Source organism: Coenobita brevimanus, chromosome 5 (genome assembly GCF_032717465.1).
Source record: "Coenobita brevimanus isolate Jiangsu-jjx chromosome 5, ASM3271746v2, whole genome shotgun sequence".
Classification (NCBI taxonomy): Eukaryota; Metazoa; Arthropoda; class Malacostraca; order Decapoda; family Coenobitidae; genus Coenobita; species Coenobita brevimanus.
The window spans coordinates 37,606,697-37,633,812 of record NC_136958.1 but is presented as its reverse complement, the minus strand read 5'-3'; positions in this window follow the sequence as shown (position 1 = coordinate 37,633,812).

Below are 27,116 nucleotides of genomic sequence, written 5' to 3'. Positions count from 1 at the left end.
ACATTGAGTGACAAGCAAAATTGTTTCCTGTTAGGCAGGAAATCATTTATAACGTTGGGTGGTAACCATAAAACCAATCCATACGTATTCCCTATTTGTCAACAGATGGGTTGGTGGATAGATAGTTACCCTCCCCGTGAAACAACTAAAAGTCAAACGGTCGCCCCAAACTGGCTTAAGGCGTCTGGCTATATCTTTAACTAAGTTCTACGTTTCCTAGTTGTCGATGTGGTCTAGATACTGAATTCTCAGCCTCTGTCAATCTGCCACCCAATACTCAGGATAGTCGTTTTTTACGATGCATTATAAATTTATTGTTCGAGCGAGCGAAGCGAGCGAGAACCAAATTTAGTCACATTTTGGACCCCCGACATATGTATCTGAGCAAAAGATTTATCGCATCAGCAAGAAATGGGGGCAAGGGTCGGGAGGAAAACTCTGTGGTACAGTAGCGAACTTTCTTGGATATCTCAGCCAAGTTTGAAGTTGCAATAAAGATAGAAACCAATCTGGAGATCGCATAAAAATCCTCAGTTATTTTCATTTCATAGACAACCTGTAATTCCCAGTAGTTTTTCCGTTAATCGAGGAAACGATCTTCTATAAGGCAGATTAGCGTATTAGTTGGCTGCGCAAGAAGTAACGGTCTAAGGTTGTAAGAGCAGCAGTATTTTCCGACGATTGCTGAGAGCAACCAGATTTTGCCCTTTCAAAACAAACAATACCTTCTGTTTGGCTTTATTTTGGAAAAATATGACGGAATCAGAGTCAAACTAATACAATACCCTGATCGACGAAACTCTGAATTTCTAATTTCTGATTCGAATCGGAGCTCACCGAGAGATTTGGCGAGAGTAATTTTTGTGAGTGAGCAAAAAGCCAAGTCATTATTACCCTGCTGGGTCCCAAGCTCTAAACCTAAAATCATACAAGAGGAGTATTGGTTGTAGGAAGTGTGAGGATATATTTTTGGTGTAATCTAATAAGTTCTTTTTAGTATTTTCAGGTCAGGAAATCAAAGGGAGATGATGAGCCACATGAGCCTATTCAGCACAGCCTGACTTGCTCGCTCACTTGCTCGAACACTTTCCACATTTTCGGTGTGATGGCTATTACATGTTATTTTAAAAGTAAGCACTCCGCCTTCCTCAAAAGCCTTCCTACTCGAAGCCTGGTATCAGTAGGAAAAAAATCATAAGAAATCATTCCACTTTCTTCCATTTACAGCTCTTTATTACCTTTTCCACTAACACGCGCTTCCAATATGACTTACGAAATAAGAGAGTTAACTAATTCACCGTCCATTGACATTTATTGTCTTTCCATGGTTCATATGTGAAATAATAAAATAATGAGTGCCATTTTCCCCTGTAAAGCTATATATATATATATATATATATATATATGGTAAAGGGGTAGAGTGTGCATTTCGTACACGGGTGAACCAGGGTTCGCGCTCCGCGTGGGTAGTAAACTTTGGGAGTGTTCACCCGGCCACGTACTGCATTGGCGGACACAAGGGGTGCTGTGGTTGAACCAGTGTCGCTTACTATAAAGTACGCTTGCACCCAGTCGACTTGCGCGGGCCGATTACACTTGGTTCACAGACTACACACACATCCAAAGCCACTCCAACACTCCAATCAGTCAAGCATTTCTCACCCTACATAATTATAATCTCTACCAGACAGCCTAAGCTACGTCGAAGAGATAGGCCTATTTAGGCTGTATCGTCCCGACTTCAGTCGGGATAGGCCGGTGCTGCTGTGGATACTCGCCAAAAAGGCGAACTCTCTAATCCTATTTGTTCTAGTTCAAACTTTCTACTCCAGAAAAACCATGTACAAACGCCCAGAGCAGTGATGACCCGATTCCCACTACTTTCACCTGGAAAGTGACATCTGGCAATCCCACTGTCTAGTTAATTTCCTTTATTGTACACCAGGAAGAACAGTATTTCGGTGAACAACACCAGAAACAAATATATAGGTGTCCTTACCATGTATATCTCGTATTATATAAGAGGAAATCACAATATACAAAAGTTCAGGCTGAGCCCTACCAAAGAATGTGACACGCGCGTCTTATCGCTCAACGGTTTCACGGTTAAAATGTGGAGAATCTTGTAATGCTTGATTTACATTCTACCCTCACAAGACTGAAGGAAAAATGTCTCATAAAATCAAACCTACAGGTGAAGGTAATATCTAAATCACGGATGCCATCGAATCACGATATATAAACATCTAAAAATATATTCTCATTCACATTTAACTCTCTATGCGGAATGATATTTACGCGGGAAAACAAAGCAGTGAGGTGTGTAAGCAAGATGGATTGCTGACTCGAAACTACAGCCTGTCAGCAAGAGCTGATAATTGCTCCTTAATTAGTAAATATTCTGGCGAGATAGATATTCCTACAACTTAGCATCAAGAAGAGGACTGTTAACAGATGGATAAAGAGAAATATAGAGGCAGAACATTGAAAATATGCAAAGAAGTGGAGCCCCTCGTCGCACAACAGAAGACCAAGACAGAAAAAATATTGCATGTTCACAAGAACATCCTCTAACCACCTGTGATGCTATCAAGAAGCAGATTAATCTGCCGGTTTGAGCACAAACAGTGCGAAACCGACTACATGAAGCAGGCATACACCATCTAACTCCAACCAGTAAGCCACTACTGACACAAGAGCACAAGAACTTTAGAATGGGCTTTGCACTTGAGTATTTTGCCAAAGGCCAGGCCTTTTAGGACTCTCATCTTTTGTGACGAAAAGACCTTCTCCACGGACGACCATGGACAACTTCATTGTTGGAGACTTGATAATAAGAGGTATTCATTTATTTTTTTTCCTTAATGGTAACATGCGAATAAAAGCCATTACTTACTGACAATAACTGACATTATCTAGTGAATTTCCCGTTTAAATCGTGTGTTGTCAACCAGAATAGAGACGACGCTGTGCACTACTGGGTTAATGAAACTGTTGAAGCCCTAGTCATAATTCTAAATGCCACACTGCATTTAAAAACTATCTCTGTATTACCTCTCACTCCCTCTGAACGTCAGTTTTTACTCTAGCTACGTTCAAACGATTTTTCTCGTCTCTTGAAAAACCCTACGCCTAGGTAACTAACAAATTTGCTCGTTTTCTTCTAGGTATGACGAGCAGAACTTCCAGCCTTCTTGACGCAGTGGTAGGATTACAGCAGGGCTGTGAGGTCGGATGGCAGCTAGTGGACCCGGGGAGCTGATAGAAAGAGCGTTTGAATAGCAAGCTATATGTGGATATTCTTGATGAAATCACAGTTAGGTCTCTCAGGTCATTCTTAATACTGGAAGGACTAATCTACCTTCCACAGGATAACTCTGCAGTACACAACGCTAAGCCTGTCCAGGATTTCTTTAAGAATCATCCAGGAGTTGTCTGTATTCCCTGGCCAGCTAAATCCCCAGATCTCATTCCCATAGCGGATCTCTGGCTCATATAAAAAAGATGTGGAACCCAAATAATGTAAAAACAAAATATAATCTAGTTGCACATGCACTTCAGATCTAGGAATCTCTACGACCACATGGTGAAAACAGTGAATGTGAGAATCTTTTAGCATCAATGTCTAGAAGGTTGGAAAAGTAATAGAAAAGAGGGGGTCATAGGATCACTATTAGTAAGGGATGCCCTCCCCACACACACTATCTATCTGTCCTATTGCCAGACGCCTCAATCACGTTTGGGGTGGCCACAAACAAATCGCCTCCACGTCGCCCTGTCCCCCGCCATTTCATTCCCCTGCTCCCAACTCACCCCCCCCTCTCTCATATACCTCTCCACCCCATCCCTCCATCTCATCCTCGGCCTCCCCCTCCCTCTTCCCCCCTCCACCCCACTCACATACACTCTCTTCGTCAGCCTCTCACCCTCCATCCTCTCCACATGGCCAAAACCACCTCAGTGTGTTCCTCATAACGCTTCCTATCACATCCACATCCACACCACAACGCTCCTTTATATCCTCATTCGTCAGCCTGTCTCTCCATGTGACTCCACAGGCTCCTCTTATATAACTCATTTCCACTGCTCTCACTCTTGACTTGTGTCCTTCCAACAACGTCCAAGCTTCACTTCCATACGTTAGAATTGGTATCACAATACGGTCATGTAGTACCTTTTTCACCTCCATGCTCACTTCCCTGTTTCTTATCACTGCTTTCAAAGAACCAGCAACCTTTCTTCCCTGCTGTAACCTTTCAAGCACTTCACCCTCCAAACCTCCATCCTTACTCATCACACTCCCAAAGTACTTAAATGTACTCATATTTTCCAATTCCTCACCATCCAACCTCGCTGTACATTCACTGACTTCACCTCTCTCAAAGACCATCAACTTTACTCTTCCCTACATTCACCTTTAGATTCCGTTTTTTACACACTCTCCCAAACTCATCCACCAAGCCTTGCAGCTCCCCTTCGTCTTCACTCAACAACACAGTATCATCTGCAAACAACAGTACAGGGAGTTTCCAAACATTATCCTCTCTCACCAGGGGAACTCAAACATCCACTACCCTACCTTGTACCTTTTTTATTACCCCATCCATGTACAGATTGAACAACCATGGAGACATGACATATGCTTACCTATTAGAACAAAATAAAGTTTGTCAAATTATTTTCTACTTGTAATTTCCACGGATTTATAGCGTAATCCTCTACATGTTGGCATCAGCTCTGATTACAACTAAAAATGATTGTTGGGTATTGAACTTGTGATGGTTAATGAATAGTCGCTGAAAAAAATGAAAATACAACATTGCAACAGTTATCGGTAAGTAATAAATGGCAAGAGAGAAGAGTATCTACTGTACTGTATTAAAACCAGTACAATTACTGGGGAACAATTAGTCGTTTTTATGCACACGATGAACGAAGGAGTGGGTGATAGTTAAAAGCAAGTGGCAGTGAAGTAAACTGAAAAAGAAAAGTATTGTATTGAACAGAAAAAAAAAAAAAAAAGGCAGGGGGGGGGGAACGTAACGAAGGCCGACACACATACCCTCTTCCACGGCGTGATAATAACTGACGTAACGTAACTGTTGTTACATACGGAGAGGGGCCCTGCCGCCCTGGCATGAGTCTACGACGAGTGGAAACGTGCCTGATGTCGCTTACCATTTAATTATTGGTAATGCTCTAAAAATTTAAAATAAACGTTAAACCTTAACTAAATTTTTCCAAGATTATTTTTTACACTATAAATTATGTTTGCAGAGTTGGCAAGTTATCTAACCCATATTGCTTTAAAATTAAGAAAAAAAAAAAAAAAGCGTTGAGAGACTGTGTTTTGTCCAGAACTAAAAGAAAGCGATTCATCACTCATTTGGGCGATCGTATGCTTTTATAGAGGGATTATAAGAAGTCCAGGAACTTTCTGTTTCAGCTTTTGCAGACCAACGCACAGTATTTGCACGTACTTGTTTACTGTTACCGGTGACCTATAATCACCTCTGACCAGTGACCACAAATGACCTCAGAGGTCAACCTCACATAGCCTACGGCCGAACTGGAGGTCAAGTGATTGTCCATGCCAAAAATTAGGCTGCTGGGTCCAGTCGTTCGAGTGCGTATTTCTTGTGACCTCAAATGACCTCCGACCAGCGACCTCAAATGACCTCGGAGGTCAGCCTCACATGGTCAGTGTCCGAACTGGAAATTATGTGAGTCTCCATGCCAAAAGTTGGGCTGCAGGGGTACCCGGCGTTGCTGGGGCCAAAAAAGGCAAGTACTCTACAGGTGACCTCAAATGACCCAGATTTGAATTTTGACCCTCCTAAAATCATCATTGGGTCACCCTGATTTAAAATATATATGGGTGTGGGGGTCTCTGGCCCTTGGTTTGGGCGTGATTGATGGACAAAAAAAAAAACGCTGCTCGTGTGTGTTTGTATGTGTGTGTGTGTGTGTGTGTGTGTGTGTGTGTGTGTGTGTGTGTGTGTGTGTGTGTGTGTGTGTGTGTGTGAATATATACTGTATATACATATATAGATAGATAGATAGATAGGTAGGTAGATGCATAGATAGATAGATAGATAGAAAGATACAAACCTAGTTTCTATGTGAATCCATAAAGTATCGTCTTTACCTACGGATGGAGCGAGATAAGAACTGGTGAAGTACGGTAAATCATAAATTCAGTCAGCTGTCGTTAACTAGCAGGCCTGACCTACAGCGTTTTTACCTCTTTTTACCGACGGTCTTTCAAGAGTAGGCCACCTTAAGGTGGCAACTAATTGTGCTCATGTTTCAGTCGTCTCATTAGTCTCACTCAACTTCCAAGCCTAAACTAACGTAACGCAACCTACAGGTCTACCTTTTTCATCCTTTTTAACATCTTCAGCCAGGTGACGTGGTTTACTGATTTATTCTTTCTGCCTTCAGACGTTTGTAGTCAGTTTCGTAAATACCTCTCGTGCTGAAAGGTTTATGAAGGCAAAATCTAACTCGTTCAGTTCGAAGAGCTGCGCCTCTGCATTGAAAAGGAAGTACAAAAATTCATCACAGGTAAAGGGATAACTTATACTGCTGCGAGGTTTCCTGAGCCAAATAAAATAGACTAGTGAAAGTCAGATTTAAATGTAAAAAACTTAAGTCACATTGAAAGAGTTAATAGATTTCATACGCTAAAATCAACAGTCTGACAGTAGCAAGGTAAATGGTAAAGGTATAGGTGGGGACAGCCGCGCTGCTCATCTCCGTATTTTTGGCCTTTGAGTCTGTGGCGGGTTTTTCACCTATTATCCTGGGAAACATAGTCACTGCATCATCCTGGTCACCACAGTTATTTCCCCTAGGTGTTACCGTAGGTACTTATTTTACTTACCAACACATTTATGGTGGATGGTCACTTAGTAGAGTGACGCCATATGCCCACATCAGGAATCGAATTATGGCGCTATCGGGCTGGCAGTATGCAGTGACGCTAATCACTCAGCCACTGCGGAGGAAAAAAAAAAAAAGAAAAGACATCACTGAGATGTCTCTCCTACGGTAAGTTTCATTGTCTGATGGAAGGAAGGATAAAGGAAGAAAGGAGTTGTAATGCAGGAGGTGAATGTTGTGTTTACCATATATAGACAACAACATTTAGGTTGTGAGAGACTTCAGGAAGTTGAGAGGTGAGGTACATCTTTAGCCCTTCAGTATGTAAGATCTTCATCAGGCTAAGCTACATCATCGGTGGGTAGTATAAACCAGGTCTGAGTCCTGCATTGAAACTCTGTTGTGTTTTTTTAGGAATTCAGTTTTGTTTGTATTTATTTACGTCTCTCAACTAATTTTAAATGCAAGTCTGCGATTACCGCCTATCCTACCATTAGTTTTTGCTGGTAGAGCAAATGAATAGCAATTTTTTTCCGGACAGAAAAGCAAACGAGAGTGCACAGTTGGTTAAATGTAGCCACCATTTGCCCTTTTGCTACTATAGTTCGTTCACCTTAACCTGGCACAGAGTTTCGTCCAATTACTCCTTACTTTCACGTGCCTTATTAGCCAAAAAAAAAAAAAAAAAAAAAAAAAAACTACCATACTGTACATCCATTCCACGTCAGTTTCTTTATAATCAGCATCTTTTTTTAACAATCGTTTGTTACAATTCATCATGGAAGATGGGGAGATGGCATCTATTTAACAAGTTAGAGGTAAAATAGTAGGATTCTTTTTAGCTTAATACAGTCATTGGGCCGTAACAAGAGCACAATACACTTGTATCAAGGTTGCGAGGAGGCAACTCTTTCAGCTCGATGGCGTTTTATTTATTCTGTTCTTACTTCTGTTCGGCGATTTTATTACGTTCAAGGGAGCCCTCTTGTAGTGGAGCAATGAATGAAGGTCTTTATCAAACTCCAGTAGTTTTGTAAGTCTTCTGATCCAAGTAATATTGTCAGGTTATAAAAAAATAATAAAACACGTTGTCGCACTGAAGGGGTTGATAGGTGCAGCCGATGATGAACATAAAAAGGTTTGTGGAATGATGACGAGAGCTTGTTAGTTTGCTTGATGTAATGTTTTAGCTGGGTCGTGAAATTATGTTGCTGTGTACCTGGAGCAAAGTATGGATTGAGCAGATGATGTGTGCATCTTCGTGTCTTTTCTTCTTCTCTCTGTTTTCCTTTAGTTTTCGACAATTCCTTCTTTTTCTCCGTAATTTTCTGGTTTATCTTAGTTTTCTTTCTGCCTCGCTGTCTCTCTTTTCCTCTCCCACTTTCTCTTTCATTTTCTCTGTTGTTTCTTTTCCTTCCCACTCTCCTCTCTTGATCACTTCCCTTGTTCTTTTTTTTTTCTTCTTCACTTCCCTCCTGTTTCCGTTCTGTCTTTTTCTCATTCTTTTCCCCTCCTCCCTCTCTCTTCTCCCTATCCCCTTGTCTTCTTCCCTCCCCTCTTCCCTACCCTTCCAACGCCATTTCCTCCGCCTCTGAAATTGCCTATGTGGATTTCTCATTTAACAGATGAAGCTATTTTTATTAAAAAATCCTATAGTGTACAGCGAGGGAAAAATAAAGGTTTGGTGAATAAAACACACAGTCAACAGTTTTTAGCTCGCAATAAATAAAATGAGTAAGGTTCAGGCTGTACCCTTATTATTTGACAACGCCCACGTATCCCTTTCTATTTTTATTTTATTTTATTTTTTTATTAAAGCTTCCCACACAATGACAGTGAGTTTGTTGCGAGAATGAAAAACCCGGACAATCTTCAAGCAATGGTTTTAGTCACCTCTCTCTCTCTCTCTCTCTCTCTCTCTCTCTCTCTCCCTCTGTCTGTCTGTCTGTCTGTCTGTCTCTCTCTCTCTCTCTCTCTCCTTCTCTTCATGTGTGTGTGTGTGTGTGTGTGGGTGGGTGGGTGGCTGTGATGCATCGACCTCTCTACGAGCGTGCAATCAATCAGGCTCCTTTCAACAAGATCCCCGTTCCCTCTATACCATGTATATGCATGTGCATTTTTGTGTTGAAATACAAATTATAAATGCGCATTCTCCATTCCTGACACATATCCTTCAGTCGCTTCCCAATATCAATTTTCTTGCTACTTCATGATAACCCAAAGTCATCCTCAGGATCAATTCCTACCCTTCCATTCATATCGTACATACGATCACTTTATAGTTCCAGGCCATTTCTCCCGCTGCTTCATCCAGATCATCCGAAAACCTGTTTTTCTCTCTCTCATTCCTGTTATCACACGGCGCATACGCTACGACCACAGCCACACACACACACACACACACACACACACACACACACACAGACACAGACACACACACACACACACACACACACACACACATATATATATATATATATATATATATATATATATATATAGATATATATATATATATATATATATATATATATATGGTGGGATGAGGAGGTTAAGAGACGGTGGAGGAAAAGAAGTGGCTAAAGCGGTTACAGGACAGGGGTTCACTTGAAATAGGAACTGAATATACTGAGGGCAAGATGAGGAAAAAGAAGGAGGTAAATGATGATCTAGGAAGAAAAATGGATGCCAACTACTCTGAAAATAGGAAGTTATTCTGGATAGAGGTGCGGAAATGTAGAAGTGAAAGTTGAAAGAAATGTGATGTTGCGAAGGATGTAGGTGGTAGATTATTAACCCATGGGGATGAAGTAAGGACCAGATGTAAAGAATATTTTGAAAGCCTGATGAATGAGAACAGATAGAGCAGAGCGGCTGTAAACATGATTGGTTTAGGGGTGTGCAGAGAAGGAATGCAGTGCCAGCAGATGTGACAATCACACAGGTGAAGAGTGCTGTGAAGCAGCTGAAAAATGGGAAAGCAGCTGGGGTTGATGAGGTGTATGAAGAGATGTTTAAGTGTAGTGGAGAGTGGAATGAAGTGCTTGTTGGAGATATGTAAGAAGGCATGGGTGAGTGAAACTGTGCCTGCAGAGTGGAAAAAGGCTGTGACTGTACCCCTGTACGAAAATATAGGTGAGCGAAGTGAGTGCAAGAATTATCGTGGCAAAAGTTTTTTGAGTATGGCAGGGAAGGTATATGGAAGAATCATTATAAAGTACGGTAAGAAAGATATCAGAAGTCCTAATGAGTGATGAAAAGGGTGGCTTCAGGAGTGGCAGAGGATGTGTGGATCAAATATTTGGATTGAGACAGATAGCAGAGAAGGCTTGTGAGAAGGACCATAAGGTGTTTATGGCATTTATGGATCTGAAGAAAGCATACGACAAAGAAGACAGAGAAGAACTGTAGGAAGTCTTGTGCATGTACGGTGTAGATGGTAAGCTGCTAGGTGCCGTCAAGGGTTTTTATGATGGTAGTGAAGCATGTGTAAGGGTTAATGGACATCTAAGTGAATGGTTCACGATCGATGTGGGCGTGCGACAAGGTTGTATGATGTCCCCATGGTTGTTCAATATATATACGGATGGGGTGATGAGAGAAGTAAAAACAAGGGGTAATGGAGAGAGGGATGGCGTTGGTAACGAACGGTGATGGATGGAATATCTCTAATTTGTTGTATGGTGATGATGTAGTACTGTTTGCAAGTACCGGACAAGAACTTTGTTTGGGTAGTGCAGAGTTTTGCTGATGTCTGTGAGCGTCGTGCTTTGAGAGTAAAAGTAGAAAAGAGTGAAGTGCTGATTACTGAGAGAGAGAAAGTGACTCCCATTGCGATGTTACGGTGAATGGGGAGAGACTGGAATTGGTGAGAGAGTTCAAATACCTTGGTACGGTGATAGAAAAGAGAGGAGAATGTGCAAAAGAAGTGGAAAGTAGCGTGACACAAGGAAGAAAAGTAGTTAATGCAATGAATGCCTTGATAAGGAACAGAGGCTTCAGTGTTGCAGCTGCACGAGGCTTACATGAAGGAGTGTTACTGCCAACTTTAACATATGGATGTGAGACTATGGTGTGGCAGGAAAATGAAAAGTCAAGAGTAAGAGCAGTGGAGATGGGACTGCTAAGGAATGTATGTGGTGTACAGAGGGTGGATAGTATACGAAGCAATATGATTCGTGAAAGATGCGGAGTGAGGAAGTCGGTGGACACCAGAATCAATGAGACTGTGCTGAAATGGTATGACCATGTGGAGAGAATGGATAACAATAGAGAGGTGAAAAAGGTATATCTGAGCGAATTTGAAGGGAGGAGGCGGCGAGATGGACTAAGGAGAAGGTGGAAAGATATGGTGGATGAGTGTGTGAGTAAGAGAGGTTTGGAAGTCGATGAGGCTTGGGAAGTGACAAGTGATTGACCTGGCTGGGAGAATATTGTGAGAGGAAGTGCATGATCAGGGATTTGGAACCCCTTTTTAACGTGGCAGCGTCCGGATTGACTCAATCGGATACGTTTATGTCAAGCTACAGAGCCATAACAAAATCACTGGTTGAGGAAATCCAACATATGCAAGTTTGCAGAGATGATGGATAGTTTATCAATAAGGAGGCCGGAAGTCATACTGATGGTTGAACAATATAATATGTGTGATTGCATACGGCCCGATGATAACAAGTGGCATAGGTAATCACAGATTCTGATTTAACTGTACAATTGTCAAGCGTCCTATGGAGATCACTAGCAGGCACTGAACGAACAGAAGTTCCAGGCACCTGGTACTGGCAAAGACTGGGACCCTGAAGAAGAAGTACTGGACGTTGTTCACACGAGCGTGGTGCACTGGGAGTTGAGGAGCCGGAATAAACGAACAGGCAGTGTACAAAATGGTTGTGAACCAAGGCTGACTCGCAGGGTGCGGCGCTACTAGGAAAAATAGCCAGAAGGTAGGCAGCACAAAGACGAGAAGTAGGTGTAAGGAGAGAACACTTGTCGAGACCACTAGAGTATGTGAACGCAATGGAGAGACGATCATGGAATAGGAAATACTCCGAGAAAATAAAGGCCTGCAATAAGGAATTATTGATCAAGAAGGGAAAAAGAATGTTGTGGAAGAGATCAGATGTGATGGCAGAACGAATAGGAACATGAACGACAGTGTCCTTAATGAGGAAGGTGGCCTCAAGTACTGGATAGTTCAATTCTAGAGAGGAGAATGAAAGCACTGGAGACAAGTCAAAAGCAGAGAGAGCCCATTCCAATACAGATCGGATATCAGTGATAGGTACTAAACTGCAGTGACACTACCACCGACAGCATCAAGTAGAATATGAATTAAGGCAATGACTTGGGAGAGAAGAGAGTCTAGGGTGACCTGCAGGTTTTCCATCTGTTGTTTGATATATAGGAGCTCGAAGACAATGTTAATTTTTGATATCTGCTTCTTTAGATTTCCTGTGAAATTGTCTAACTGTATGTGACATCATTTAAGTGGGCTGCAGTGTTCTGTAACATAGTGCGCTGAACCTTGATTACTAGCTTTTTAGACTCAAGGACACCAGTTAACTCAGCAAGGTCGGATTTGAAATCAAAGAGGTCACGAGTTGTTGCTACTCCAACTAAACCACTTAAGATTTCTCTCCCAAGATCAGAGAGACCACGCATCACATGTGAACTACCTACAGGTGCCTGGCTGGAAAAATGTGTCATTTAAGGGGAGAACTGTGTTTGAATATACTTTCTCTTCCAACAAATTGGTAAATAAAGAGGGTACCAGAATGCATCCATACTGAGATTCCTCACAATGGTCGAAAGGAGGGTCTGTATCTCATCCAGTTGGTGTGCGTAATGAGGCAGGGCGATGGCTACGTCAACCAGGGGCTCAAGATCGTAGCGTGGGGAGACTACATCTTCTATTACCATTACCTCACCTGAGCTGACCAAGGCCCCGGGACGTACTCCGCTATCGTCCTAACCTAGCCAGGACTCTACCAGTGTCAGCACTGCCGGCAGGTGGACCCCAAACATGTTACCTATAAAATAAGTTTGAATTAATGTAGATGCTTATGTAGAGGTGAATATGCAAGAAATAGGAGGTTTGTGTGCAGAACTCTACTTAGATCTATATTCATTGGCTGAAGAGGTAGAAAGTGTGTGTGAAGAAGGTTCAGATGGAGGAATAGCAGTAGGAGAAATAGGGGAAGGGGATGTGTTTCTGTAAGTGACTCCTCTAACACAAAGCCTCTGGGGGCACACCTAAGATCGTCCGCATGCACCCACTTCGTGTCTGCAGTTGACAATACCTGTATTTCAAACTTGTTACCTTGTCGAGTTATTGCGTGTTGTGGGCCTAAAAATCTGTTATCCAATTTAGAGGTGCGCGAAAATGATCGAGCAAATACCAGATCTACAATATTGATACGGATAGGTGAGGTAGACTTATGCTGGCGTTTCAACAAGCTCTCCTGAGATAAAGATAGATTTGCTTGTACATACCGATGTACTTTCTGGAAATTTGGCATGTTCACTTTTACACAGTCATCCATATTACAGAGGGAAGAAGGACTTGATGATAACATGGACTAGGGGAGGTATTAATCGAACCCGTATAAGACAAAGAAGGGAGATTCACCAATAAAGGAATTGATGGATCTATTTGTAGAGGCTGCAACTTGGGGTATGCATTCACCCCAGGACGCACTTTGTGATCCTAGATGTCTTTAACAGTCCAAAACCTTCCGGTTTTGGTGCTCTACGAGGCCATTGGAAGCTGGATGGTTAGGAATAACACTATATTTCTTAATGCTGTACTGCTTACAAATTTCAACCAGGAGACTGTTGTTAAACTCTGTGCCATTATCAGTAATAATAGTGGAGGGGGTAGTGAAAGAACATACAACATGAGCTATAAAAGCACGTGCAAAAATCTTAGCGGTCTTATCTGGGAGAGCCATGAGGACACAGTAGCGTGAAAAGTGATCAACTGCTATGAATAAATACTCTGCACCAGATTCTGTAAGAGGTAATTTAAGGAGACTGAGAGATAGTTTCCCATGGGCGTGTTGGAGCTGGATATTGCAAGAGTGGTGCAGGTGATCCGATTGATCTTTGTGGGGATTACAGGAAATACAAGAGTCACAGTCCACGTTAATGCATAGGGGGCCAAAAGTATCCGAGAAATGTTTGTCTCAAACATCGATTTTTACCCAGATGAGATGCATGAGGAGTGTTATGAACGATGTGAAGTACAGCAGGTATTAGATCCGTAGGGACAACGAGTTGGTGTATTTCCCTACTGGGTATGTCCTTTCCTGTAAGTAATGTTTTCCTGTACAAGATACCATTTTTTCACACTAACTCATCTATTGGCACTGGCATAGTAGGTAAGGTAGAATTATCCTCCGATTCTAGGAAATAAATTATCTTGGGTCATACAAGGCCTTTGCGCTGACAATTTTGAACGACCTCGTAGGTTAAGATGGTGTTAGTTTTCTTTGGCTGATATGATGAGACTGCCACCGCTTCATGACGTGAAAGTGCTTCTGCAACTACATGCGACTTCCATGGAACGTACTGAAAGGTTGAATTAAAGTCTTGGATGATGACTGACCATCGAGCTACTCGACCTGAAAGGTTCCTTCCCTTGAACAAATCACCAAGAGGGAGGTGGCTGTGTGGATATGCACTGGGTAGCCATATACTATATCTCTGAAATATTTCAGGGACCAGACTACTGCTACGGTTTCCAAATCCGTAACACTGTAATTACGATCTGCGGGGTTAAGGGAGCGACTAGCATAAGCAATTACACGCTTCCTTGTTGCCTGAGCTAGTTGCCTCAATACTGCACCTATTCCTTTGCCTGACGCATCCGTGCACAAAAGGAAGGTTTTTGTATAATCAGGGAAGGCCAAGACTGGAGCATTTACAAGTGCTATTTTCAGTGCTTCGAAGGCTTGTGACTGATCTTTAGTCCACGCGAAAGGTGCATTTTTCTTCAATAACTGAGTCAGAGTAGTGGTGATCTGTGCTTAACCTTTAATAAACCGATGGTAATAACCACCCAACCCATGTAAACTCCTTATGTCATCCATGTTGGTAGGTTTTGGGAAGTTGATGACCACCGTAATTTTATGTTCAGTAGTATGAATACACACAGCATCAATTACATGCCCAAGTAATCTAATTTTCTTTCTTAGGAAGTCAAACTTACTGAGGTTAATCATTAGGCCCGCCATCTGAAGGCGATCAAATTCTTGCTGAAGGTTGGCAGAATGCTCAGGGATAGACTTCCTCACTAAATTTTATCATCCAGGTGGAAGAAAGAGAGTGGCCAATCATGCCACTGAACACGGAATGAGTGAGTCTCATGAATGCTGAAGGCGCATTCCTTAATTCAAAAAGAAGGTTCTTAAACTCAAAATGCCCAGAAAGGGTGCTAAATGCTGTTATAGAGCGAGATGACTCATCCATTTCTACTTGCCTGTAGCCACTGAGTAGGTCAAGGGATGTAAAGACCACGTTGTTCTCACATAATGACTCTAACAAATCAGTTAATAAAACTGGCATTGGAAAACGGTCGGGTACAGTGACAGAATTTACTTTACAGTAGTCCACTACAGGTCTCAATTGTCCACCCTTCTTTGGAACAAGGAAAAAGTTGACTATTCCATGAACTGACAGAGTGCTCAATAATGTCCTGATCTAAAATGTTTTGTACTATATCACCTGCTCAAACTGTGGGGTAATCGATATGCTGACAGTTAAATTGGCTGAGTTCCTGGCACTAAATCTGTGTGATGTTGCACAAGGTCTGTCCTACCCATAGGTTCCCCGGGTAAGGCCACTACATCTCGATAAGTCTGAAAAAGATTGACTAATTGCTCCTTATGCTGTGGGAAGTCACCGGAAGATACGTGTGAGACTAGGCCAAGAGAAAGAATTGTGGCTGATCCCTTAGACTTTATGATATTAACACTAGATGGTTCACTATCATCATCATTCTTGGTAGTTATGGATGGTATATCCTGGCACACCTTTATTGTCGATGGGTAAACCAGGAAATCACCTATCTTTATACCACTTTTCAGCTTCAGTGGAGCATGTATGACATTTAACAAGTACACATCAAGTAGAGATAACACAACTCATCCTCCAACTTGGTGCATAATGCTGACTTGTAAGTTAAGCCATTCACACAACACGTCTCTGGTATTGTTAGTACATCCACTCCTTCTTTCACACCCTCAACACGAACAGAGATTTCTGCACAATCATGTAGCAACAAAATTGTGCACTGTTTTGTTACTGCTTGCCTCGTCTCCGCGCATTGTAGAGCGTAATTCAAACTATTTGAGGTAGTTAAATGAGACGTCTTTGAGTCGGCTATTGTGTCGCTGTTAGAGGGATTTTCAGGAGGCAATATTGAATTGTTAGAGGAGGTGTCATTAGATGTTAGTGAGTTTTTCCCTTTACTCTCAGGTAGTGGTGGAGTCACACTGGACTGAATGACTGAGTTTATTTGGGAAAGGACAGGGCGCGGGAAACTTTTGTCAATACTACCACAAGCAGGTATAAGGGAAATGGACTGCTGAGCCATAGTGGGTAAACCAATCAGAATGTCTGCTGGATATTCGAGATCATTTGTTACATGAAACTCTGCAATGAAAGTTTTTAAGGCTTCATCAAGTTGTATCTCTAAAGTGACTCCTCCTTTGACATTAAATCCTGAGCCGTCTACTCCACACAGGTGAATGTCAGGCGGTTCAAGGATCCCGACCTTTCTAACCAGTCTCCTAATGCTGTTTAGAGAGGTTTGCGAGATTAAATTTACCACTGATCCTGAGTCCATGAAAAATGATGTCTTGACCTCTTTGCTCCTTCCCAGAACATCTATGCCCAAAGAAGTTAGAGGCCCTACGTGGTGAATGGGGAGTTGATCTTATGTGACTTTTTCCGAAAAGGGCCCTCCTCTTCCCCCGACTGGCGGATCGCAAGATAACGACACTCATCAGTGGTATCAGTAGTAGCCTACTGTCCCTATGATCTTTGCAAACAGGATTGCGAAGGTGTAAGATGTCGCCCTTGTGGGTAGTTCCGTCCTTGTTTGCGATAACAGCTCGATTCTCGATGACCGGCGTAACCACAATGCCAGCACACGTCGTACATTGGACTGGTCTCCACTGCTTGCTGGTGATCGGCACTGTAAGTAAGAATGGATAGTGTTAGGTTTGCCTCTGGTAGTCGGCCATGAACGTGAGGAATCAGATGAAGTGGTAGAGGTATGAAAAACTTTTGCAAATCTGTCCACGGTGTGAGAGGTTTAGGCACGAATACTTGTCGGGCGAGTGATTCTTGATCCTAGTCTTTCTGATATTACCTTTGAGATGTCGAACGACTCATCTCCCGGATTAAAGCCTATCTGTAAGGCTATTTTCTATTGTTTACTATCTAACCAGTTGATAAATCTAAGGTAACCCATTAAGTCTCCAAAATCTTCCAATCTAAGAACATGATTTCCACCATTACTAGTTACCCATGGAGTATCTCGCAATAACTGGCTTATCTCTGAGCTAGTAGATTTTGCTGCAGCCGCTGCCTCAAGCACTGTCGCATCTTTAGTTGGAATTTCCATGTCCTCCTTCATTTGTCTGAGGAGATTAAAGAGACATATGAGAGACCTGGCCCTTTAATGGATACAACAGAGCTGTATTAATTTCTGACGGAATTCATCGACTGTGGTGCAGCGATCGAAATAACCGGCTCAGAGCATGGCTACCATTTGTGATTTCCTTGATGTAACCAGCCTTTAAGGTAGAAGATTTTGAGGGGTTCAGTCGTGAGTTGGCGATTATGAATAACTTTCGATAGACACAGAATTATCTTCAGTAGTGTATTTTGGGTGGTTACCGTCGTCCAAATATATATATGGATTGTGGAGGGGGAGCTGGGTTCACCATCGCTGGAAGAGTTTGAGGTTGGGAAGTTGTAGAAGTAAGTAATATATTGAATTAAGATGCAGAGAAAGTAGTGGTAGTTGTGTGTGGCAGAGTTGGGAGCTGTGTTGATGTAGCTGTAGCAGAAATTAGGAGTAGTTGGAGAATGGGCAGAGAGATTTTCCAGAGAATCATTTAGGAAGGGTGGTGTATCTTGATGCATTTTATCTGAAAGAAAATTGCCTAGAGTTTCTAGAACAGAAGTAATAGTGGTGGTAATGAAGGTGGCGTGAAAGAGTTCAGTGATAGGTGTTGTATGAGTGGATGCGCTCGGTTTCGCGTAAGATTTACCGCTACGGAGACGAGTTAGGATATTCACCACCTAGATCAGTATCCTCACTTTCAGTCTCAAGTTGCTGGCGAACAGGAGAGATCATATTTCTTGAAGTATATCGTGTGGTAAAGTAAGAAAATTTGTTAATAGTTATAAGAGTGAAAATATATAGCATACAACAAGGGTATGAAGGAATATGAAATATATTCAATAACAGTGAAGGGGTATATGCACAATGAAAGCTGATATGAAAGAAAATAATTTGTTTGAAGAGTGAATAAAGTGAGAAAGGAGCATGATGAATGAAGTGAGAGAGAGGATTGATTAATATGAATCAGAAAATGCGATTTAGGGAATGAAAGCAGATGAATGATAATGTGAATCACAATCTGTAGAGATGATCTTAGGATAATCTACATAGAAAGTGGAGGTATAGGCAGATGAAATGAAATTTACAGTACATGTACTGAATACCGAGAAGTCGCTGACGGAAACGAGAAGTTAGCTAGCTGGAGGAGTAACTTCATTAAAGGTGAGCCCCTCCCACGCAAAGGAACCGAGACGACCTGGAGCACTAGATGATAACAACTAAGATGTTGTTTGAAGAAGGCAACGATGACGTAGACTTCACTGGTTGGCTGACCATGGACCCAGGGAAGGAGGTGGAGGTAGTGGGAGTGGTGAGGAGGCGGCTGGGTGTTGGTAGCAGGGCTGACTTGCGAGGGTGTTGGCTAGGTGGGCGGAGGAGTCAGCAAGGGGGGGGGGGTGAGATCTGGGCGGTTGGGGTGTGTAGCTTAATGATTATGATAGTTTTAATTTTCTAAAACAGACTGGCATGAGAGCTGGTAGTGGTCAGTGAATGGCTTACTGATTGCTCGGCTGTGCAGCTGCTGGTGAGGACTAATGGGGGCTGAAGGTCGACACAGAGGTGAAATTCAGGAACTCACTGTAGTAGGATCTCACCCAGAAATACGTAGGAGACACAACCACAAGGCAGGTGAACAGAAAGGAGTGTGGTGGGTGTGGAGACTGGAGCAGGAACGGAGTACCGGCACAGATAACAAGTGAGGTGTGGCCAAGAAGCAATTTCAGTGAGAATATACTGTTCGGAGGCGATTTAATTGAGATCCGACTCTCCGATGCCACCAATTTGTCCCACCCCTCATACGCACAGTTAGGAGTAATCCAGAGGTCTTGATGTAGTTTCAACGGGAGTTTATTTGGAGAAGACAAACACAGGTCCAAGCCGTTGAATGTCAGCCCTCCAACTGCCCACACAGCGAGGGCAGTGCGGGGGGAGCAGGCGGCATGCGTTTGCACTAATCCTCATGCAGGCACTTGCACACTAGTACACAGTATATATATATATATATATATATATATATATATATATATATATATATATATATATATATATATATATATCATCATCCTGACCTCCTTTCCCACCCAAGGGCAGGGTGAGGAGTAGCAATGACCAGACAACCCAAAATTGCTCAGTCCAATGGGCCACGCTTCCATTCACTCATCATTCAAGCCACCGGAATCCTGGCTCTATCGGATACGCCAAAAACATTCACCACATTCTGTAGCTTCACATATTGTATCTGACAGAGTCAATCCAGACGCTGCCACGTTAAAAAGGGGTGCCAAAAATCCCTGATCATGCACATCTCACAAAATTCATCCAGCCAGCTCGATCTCCTGTCAGTTCCCTAGCCTCACCGACTTCCAAACCTCTTCTCCTCACACATTCATCCACCATATCTATCCACCTTCTCCTTGGCCTACCTCACCTCCTCCCTTCTTCGAATGGGCTCAGATATACCTTCTTCACCACTATTGTTATCCATTCTCTCCACATGACCATACCATCTCAGTACACTCTCTTAAATTCTGGTGTCCACCGATTTCCTCACTCCGCATCTTTCACGAATCACATTATTTCGTATGCTATCCATCCTCTGTACTCCACATACATTCCTCAGCAGTCCCATCTCCACTGCTCTTACTCTTGACTTTTCATTTTCATGCCACACCATAGTCTCACATCCATATGTTAAAGTTGGCACTAACACTCCTTCATGCAAGCCTCGTGCAGCTGCAACACTCAAGCCTCTGTTTCTTATCAAGGCCTTCATTGCACCAGCAACTTTTCTTCCTTGTGTCACTACTTTCAACTTCTTTTGCACATTTTCCTCTCTTTTCTATCACTGTACCCAGGTATTTGAACTCTCTCACCAATTCCATTCTCTCTCCACTCACAGTTACATTGCACTGGGAGTCACCTTCTCTCTCAGTAACCATCACTTTACTCTTTTCTACATTTACTCTCAAGGCACGACGCTTACAGACATCAGCAAAACTCTGCACTAGCCTACCAAGTTCTTGTCCGGTGCTTGCAAGCAGTACTGCATCATCAGCATACAACAAATTAGAGATATTCCATCCATCACCACTCATTACCAATGCCATCCCTCTTTTCATTACTCGTGTTTTCACTTTTCTCATCACCCCATCCATATATACATTAAACAACCATGGGGACATCACACAACCTTGTCGCACCCCCACACTGATTGTGAACCATTCACTTAGATACCCATTAACCCTGACACATGCTTCACTACCATCATAAAAACTCTTGACGGCTCCTAACAGCTTACCCTCTACACCGTACATGAGTAAAACTTTCCACAATCCTTCTCTGTCCACTTTGTCACTTGCTTTTTCCAGATCCCTGAATGCCATAAACACCTTATGGTCCCTCTCACAAGCCTTCTCTACTATCTGTCTCACTGCAAATATTTGGTCCACACATCCTCTGCCACTCCTAAAGCCACCCTGTTCATCACTCACTAGGACTACTGATATCTCTCTTACTTTCTCTATAATAATTCTTCCATATACCTTCCCTACCACACTCAGTAAGCTTATGCCACGATAATTGTTGCACTCGCTTCGTTCACCTTTATTTTTGTACAGGGGTACAATCACAGCCTTTTTCCACTTTGCAGGCACAGTTTCACTCATCCATGGCTTCTTACATATCTCCAACAAGCACTTCATTCCATTCTCTCCACTACATATAAGCATCTCTGCATACACCTCATCAACCCCAGCTGCTTTCCCATTTTTCAGCCGCTTCACAGCGCTCTTCACCTGTGCGAGTGTCACGTCTCCCGGCACTGCATTCCTTCTCTGCACAACCCCCAAAACCAATCATGTTTACAGCTGCTCTGCTATCTCTACTCCCATTCATCAGGCTTTCAATATATATATATATATATATATATATATATATATATATATATATATATATATATATATATATATATATATATAGTTATATATATAGTTATATATATATATATATATAAATATATATATATATATATATATATATATATATATATATATATATAGTTATAGTTATAGTTATAGTTATATTTATACACTGGTAGTTCTAGTTTGCAAGTTCAAGAAATTATGAAGATGTGGTTACATACTGTAGTATGGTTCCAGAATGGAAATTGGCTACACCAGCTGCATTAAGTTACTAAAGGTGGATAACGTCAAAGAAATGTAAGAAATATTCACAGATCAACTGATGCCTATAGAACTAGAAATTATATGGAGAATTACCCTACGAAGTAACTACATTGATATGTCAACCTGGATGTCAATGAATGATAAAGAAATATTCGGTTGCAAGATAAGAACATGTAAAAAATACAAACGTGCAGGAAATTACAGTTACAGTCACGATCATCTTAAATTACAGCGGCAGTGTACGAAAATGTCTTGGAAAATTAAACGATAATCTGAGGCAAAGTTTCTCATATAGCAAAGTCAAACCCTAAATAGTATTTTCATTATGTGAGGAGCAAGAATAATGTAGAAGATAGCATAGACCTTCTAATAAAGTGGGGAAGTGACGTTGTTCATAATAACCGAATGATAGCAACAACACTGAAGGATTCCTTCAACACTGGTTTCATTAAAGAACATAACGCAAACATTCCTATCCCACAATCGGTTCTCTCAGGATCAGAAGGTGACAAATTAACAATCAACGAAGTCACAGTCAGACTTTCCTATAAATAAAATATTCAGTACATAGTTAACTGAATGCAGAGTACGCTAATGTATCACCGATGTTTTAAAAGGGCGGTAAAAAAAACGCGCCACAAACACTCCCAGTCTTGCTCTCGTAGCATGCAGACCTCTGGCCAGTCTCTCTATAGCTTTGGACTCTACCGCATTTATCGAGGAAGAATTTTCGGGAGTTTTTCCTGTTTTTTGTCCTTCCAGGACTTAGCCTAATTTACTTAAGGCGATTTTTCTTATTTTTTCTTGTTTTTGGGTGAACTCTGTCTCTGACGGATAGACCCTGCATGCTTGTGTTTGTGTGTGGGTGGGTGTTTTGTGTGTGTGTTTGTGGGTGTGGGTGTGTTTTTTTTTTTCCCGGCTGCCGTTAGTGTCTCTCTGAGTGGTACGAAGCCAAACCCTGAAGGGGTGCTGTTAGGGCGCCGTTAGGGCATTTCCATGAGGGAGGGCCATTAGGGCCTGGTTATAGGAAACGCAGAGGACGGCTCTGTTAGATTAGGGAAGACCAGAAAGGGGCAGTGGCGAGGCCTCTTACGTCGCCCTTTAGAGGGCAGGGAGCATAGGTAGCCCGTCACTGTAGGGACCTGCCGGTTTTTTCTTGGTTTAATGTTTTGAGAGTGAGTGTTGGTGTATCTGTTTCGGTGTCTGTGTGAGTGTCATCTGTGTGTGTTTGTGTGTCTGTCCCTCAGGGACATGAGATGGACCCAGATCCCCAGGCCCACAGGGCCGGCCCGCCCATCCCCTTCGAAGCAGAGGACGTCTCACCCTGCAGTCACTCCAGGTGCGAAGTGAGAGCGGCGTCTCTCGGACGCAAGCTCTCACTTGTCGATGTCTGGTGAGGTCTCTGCCTCCCCTGCTTCTCCTCAGCCGACAGGTCCTGTTCCCCGCACACGGTCTATCACCTCAGCCTCCCTCACCGCTTCAGCACGTGCAACGAAGGTTGCACGTGTCCACGAGCCGATGGAGTCAGCTGTTTCGGCTCCTCTTTCCATCTCCTGCAACTCGCCATCTGGTACTGCCCGTACAGCTGCCTCTCATGCTGAGCGCCCTTGCTGCCAAGCACCTACCACTGCCAAGTCATCTCCACCTGTTGCTTTGGGTGCATGCAATGGAGCCTGCATTGCACAGTTCTCCTGCTGAAGCTGCCCCTTTTGCTACGTCTGTTGCCTCTCTTGACGCTGACGGGTTTATCACTGTGGCGTGAAAACTACAGCCAGCTCCGCAGGGAAACGCCGCTCCTCCTGCATCCAGGACTTTGGCACCACGGTGGCCTCCCTCTGCTCATTGGCCCTCGGTCTCAGTCGTGCCTCCTCCTCCTCCTCGCTCATCCTTCCCGGCCTTTCGTGTTCCCCTCCAGGAGGGTCACAGCACGAGCTACGATGCGGTCGCGGCCCTGGAGCAACATCTACCTGGCCTTACAGCCACGAATCACTATGGACGAGACGACAGCTGCATGCTGATCCCCACTGAGGAGGAGTCATACCTACGCCTGAAGGCAGTGGCAGAGGAGGATGCCCCAGTTGTCAGGCTTGTCGAGCTCCATCAGGGCGCCAACACTATGAAGGCAACAATCATGGGATATCCCCGGCACATGCTAGTGGATATCCTCTTATGGCACCCTCTTGTAGAGGCAGCGGAGCGCTGCAAAAATCATCGAACAAGGGAGGAAACACTGCAGGTCTGTGTGACCCTGCGGGGGCCTCTTGTGCCATCTCTTGACCTGGGCAATTGGGGAACTTTCCATCTTCGCCCCTTCACGCCGGAACCACTGTGCTGTTACCGGTGCCACCGCTATGGGCACCACCGTGCCACCTGCAACCGCCCCGTCATCTGCAGCATGTGCAGTGGCACACATGATACGGAACAGTGCCTGCAGCAGCTCAAGGCCAAAGAACCGATTGCCGCCAAGTGCCCTAACTGCTCAGGTCGACATCACGCCTGGCACCGCAGTTGCCCGGTGAGGGTTCAACGCATGAACCAGGGTCGAGAGAGGCAGATTGCTTTTGTGCAAGAGCACCAGGCCGCCAGCACCAATCCGGTTCCCCCAGGCACTTTTGTCTGGGGACAGCAGCGCCGCCCTCTCGCTCAACGCCCACCAGCCCTCAGCGACCAGGACTTCCCTCCCTTGCCCTCAGCTCTCACTGTGGGCCAGACCACCGCAGAGATCCACCGCCCGCTGCCGTCTGTCTTGCCACCACCACCCACAGCGGCGCCCAGTCAGCCACTGACCACTTTGCCACCACCTCCCACTGCGACGCCCTGTCAGCCACCAACAATTTTGCCACCACCACCCAGCTCCACGCCCAGCCCACCCACCGCTCCTGCTTCAGTGGTCCTCACTTTCATGGCGGAGGATCTGCGGGACCTGGGTTCCCAGATTGTGGTGGCCATTGCCAAAGCCGTCTCCCTCAAACTGAGGATTACTCTAAAGATGGCCTCGATCGCCTCTGCTGCCGATTGCATCGTCGATCAAGCGATCGACAGGAAGCTGCAAGGCCCTGGCGCCCATCCTGCCCCTCGCCACCTGGCTTGCTCTACAAGGGGGCCACGGACTCCCCCACGCAGGCTGGCTCGCTCTTTCAAGCGAGCCAAGCCCCTGAATGCTGCCGCCCTATCTTCCACCCCTCAGCAGAGTCGGCCTCGCCCCCTTCAATAGCAACAACCAACGCCCTCGGTGACGCCCTCAACAGACATGGCCTCACCTCTGTTGCTGGAGGACGTCCGTCTCTGTCTGTGTCCGGAAGGCGGGACAGCTCCCCCCTTCAACTCCTTCAATGGAACTGTCTAGGAGCACGGCACAAGCTCCCGCTTCTGCAGGAGGCAGCCAACAGGGACTGCCCTCATGTCATCCTACTGCAGGAAACTCTGCTCCCAAATAGTTCCACTTTTTGTCTCTCAGGTTTCATCACCCATCTCCTCCTGTATGTTCGTGGAATCACACGAGGGTGTGCCGTTCTGGTCCAGGACCACATTGCATGCACAGATTGTGACCCTTCTCTTTTCTGTGGATCTGATGTGGAGGTCCAGGGCGTGGTTCTACACCTGGCAACATCACCCCTGATGGTATATAATGTATACCGGATCCAGAGGGGCACCCTGGAGTTGGGTGATCAGTTCTCCCAGGCTGCCAGGGGAGTTGTGTATATAGCGGGTGACTTTAACGCCCACCACGCCCTTCTATCATCGCCTCTTCAGTCCAGTGAAGCAGGATGGCATATTTCTTTAGTTCTGGAGGAGATGGGTGGTGTCTCCCTCCTAAATAACATAGCAGAGCCCACCCATATTGGGGGAGGTCGCCTCGATCTCTCCTTTGTTTCAGCCCCACTGGTAGGCCTGGCGTCATGGTCACTCCATCCTCATCTTGCAAGTGACCACTTTGCTCTTATTGTTGGCCTGCCTCTCGCCCCCCTCCCGCCTCCCCTGCCTCCCTCGCCATGATGGGACCTACGCAAGGCGGATTGGGCGGCCTTTGACCATGCTCTCACAGCGGCCTTAGCAACATCTCCTCCCACCTCAGACCTCGAGAGCCGAGCGGATCAAGTAGCGAGTATTTTTTCACAAGCTGCCACTCTTGCCATTCCATTGCAGAGGCGCTCGGCGAGGTGCTACCGAGATGGTTGGTTTTACTGCGACAGGGTCAAGGAATTGAACCAGAGGCTCAATGCAGCACGCAAGCAATACCGGCAGCGCCGTACATCTCCACACCGCCGGTACCTGGTTGCTGTCACTCGGCATGTGGTTTCCGAGAAGCGTCGCCTTAAAGAGGAGGCATGGATCTGATGGTGTCGTACTCTAGACTCTCACTGCACTCTCCGTGAGATGTGGAGGAGAATCAGGTCCGTCTCTGATCCACGTCCTCCTCGTCCGCATTCCCATCCTGACCCTGCCGCTGAGGCCGGCTGTCTTGCTCAGCATTTTGCTGACCGCTCTGCCTCTTCCAATCTCCCACAGTCCGTCAGAGCCCTACAGGCGCAGCTGTCCGCCTCTTGCACTGCAGCTATTCAGGCAGCATGTGATAGGCCTGACCCTGCTGGCTGTCCAGTCACCAGCGGAGAGCTTCAGAAAGTGCTGCGGTGCCAGGAGGACACTGCACCGGGGCTTGACGGGCTCAAGTACTCTGTGCTGTCCTGTGCTGGAGATTGCGGTTCCGAGCATCTACTTGATCTGCTCAACCTCTCATGGTCTGAGGGGAGTCTGCCAAGGTTGTGGAAGATGGCTGTCATCCAACCGATTCCGAAGCCTCGCAATCCAGCCGCCATGCACCCCATCTCCCTTCTCAGATGTGTTGCCAAGACGGCTGAGAGGGTTGTGTGGGCTCATCTTGCTTGCTGCCTGGGACCGCTGCACCCAAGGATTTATGCTTACCATCCAGGCAGGAGTGCCACTCACTGCCTTGCGTCATTCCCTGGGGAGCTGAGGGGAGGAAGGGGAATGGCTGTCTTCCTCGACCTTGAGAAGGCCTTTGAACTGGCAAGCCCCACGGTCATCCTGGAGGCTCTTGTGGCCAGGGGTGTGGGAGGCAGGCTTTTATCTTGGGTCCGGGACTTTTTCCGCGATCGGACTGCGGGGGTCCGCTTTCAGGGACACCTCTCCCCTTTTCATCTTCATCCCAATGGCACCCCCCAGGGGAGCGTTTTGAGCCCTCTCCTTTTTAATGTCCTTATGGAGGGGCTCATAACTGTGGACTATGGGCCTGGGATAACTCTTCTCTGCTATGCCAACGATCTGGCCCTCGTCTTAACAAGGAGGGACTGCTTCACACAGGCAGACTTGGTCCTTTCTCGGCTGTATGCCAAGTGCACTGAGATAGGGCTGAAGATCAATTTTGCCAAGACAAAGTGTCTGCCGTTTGGCCT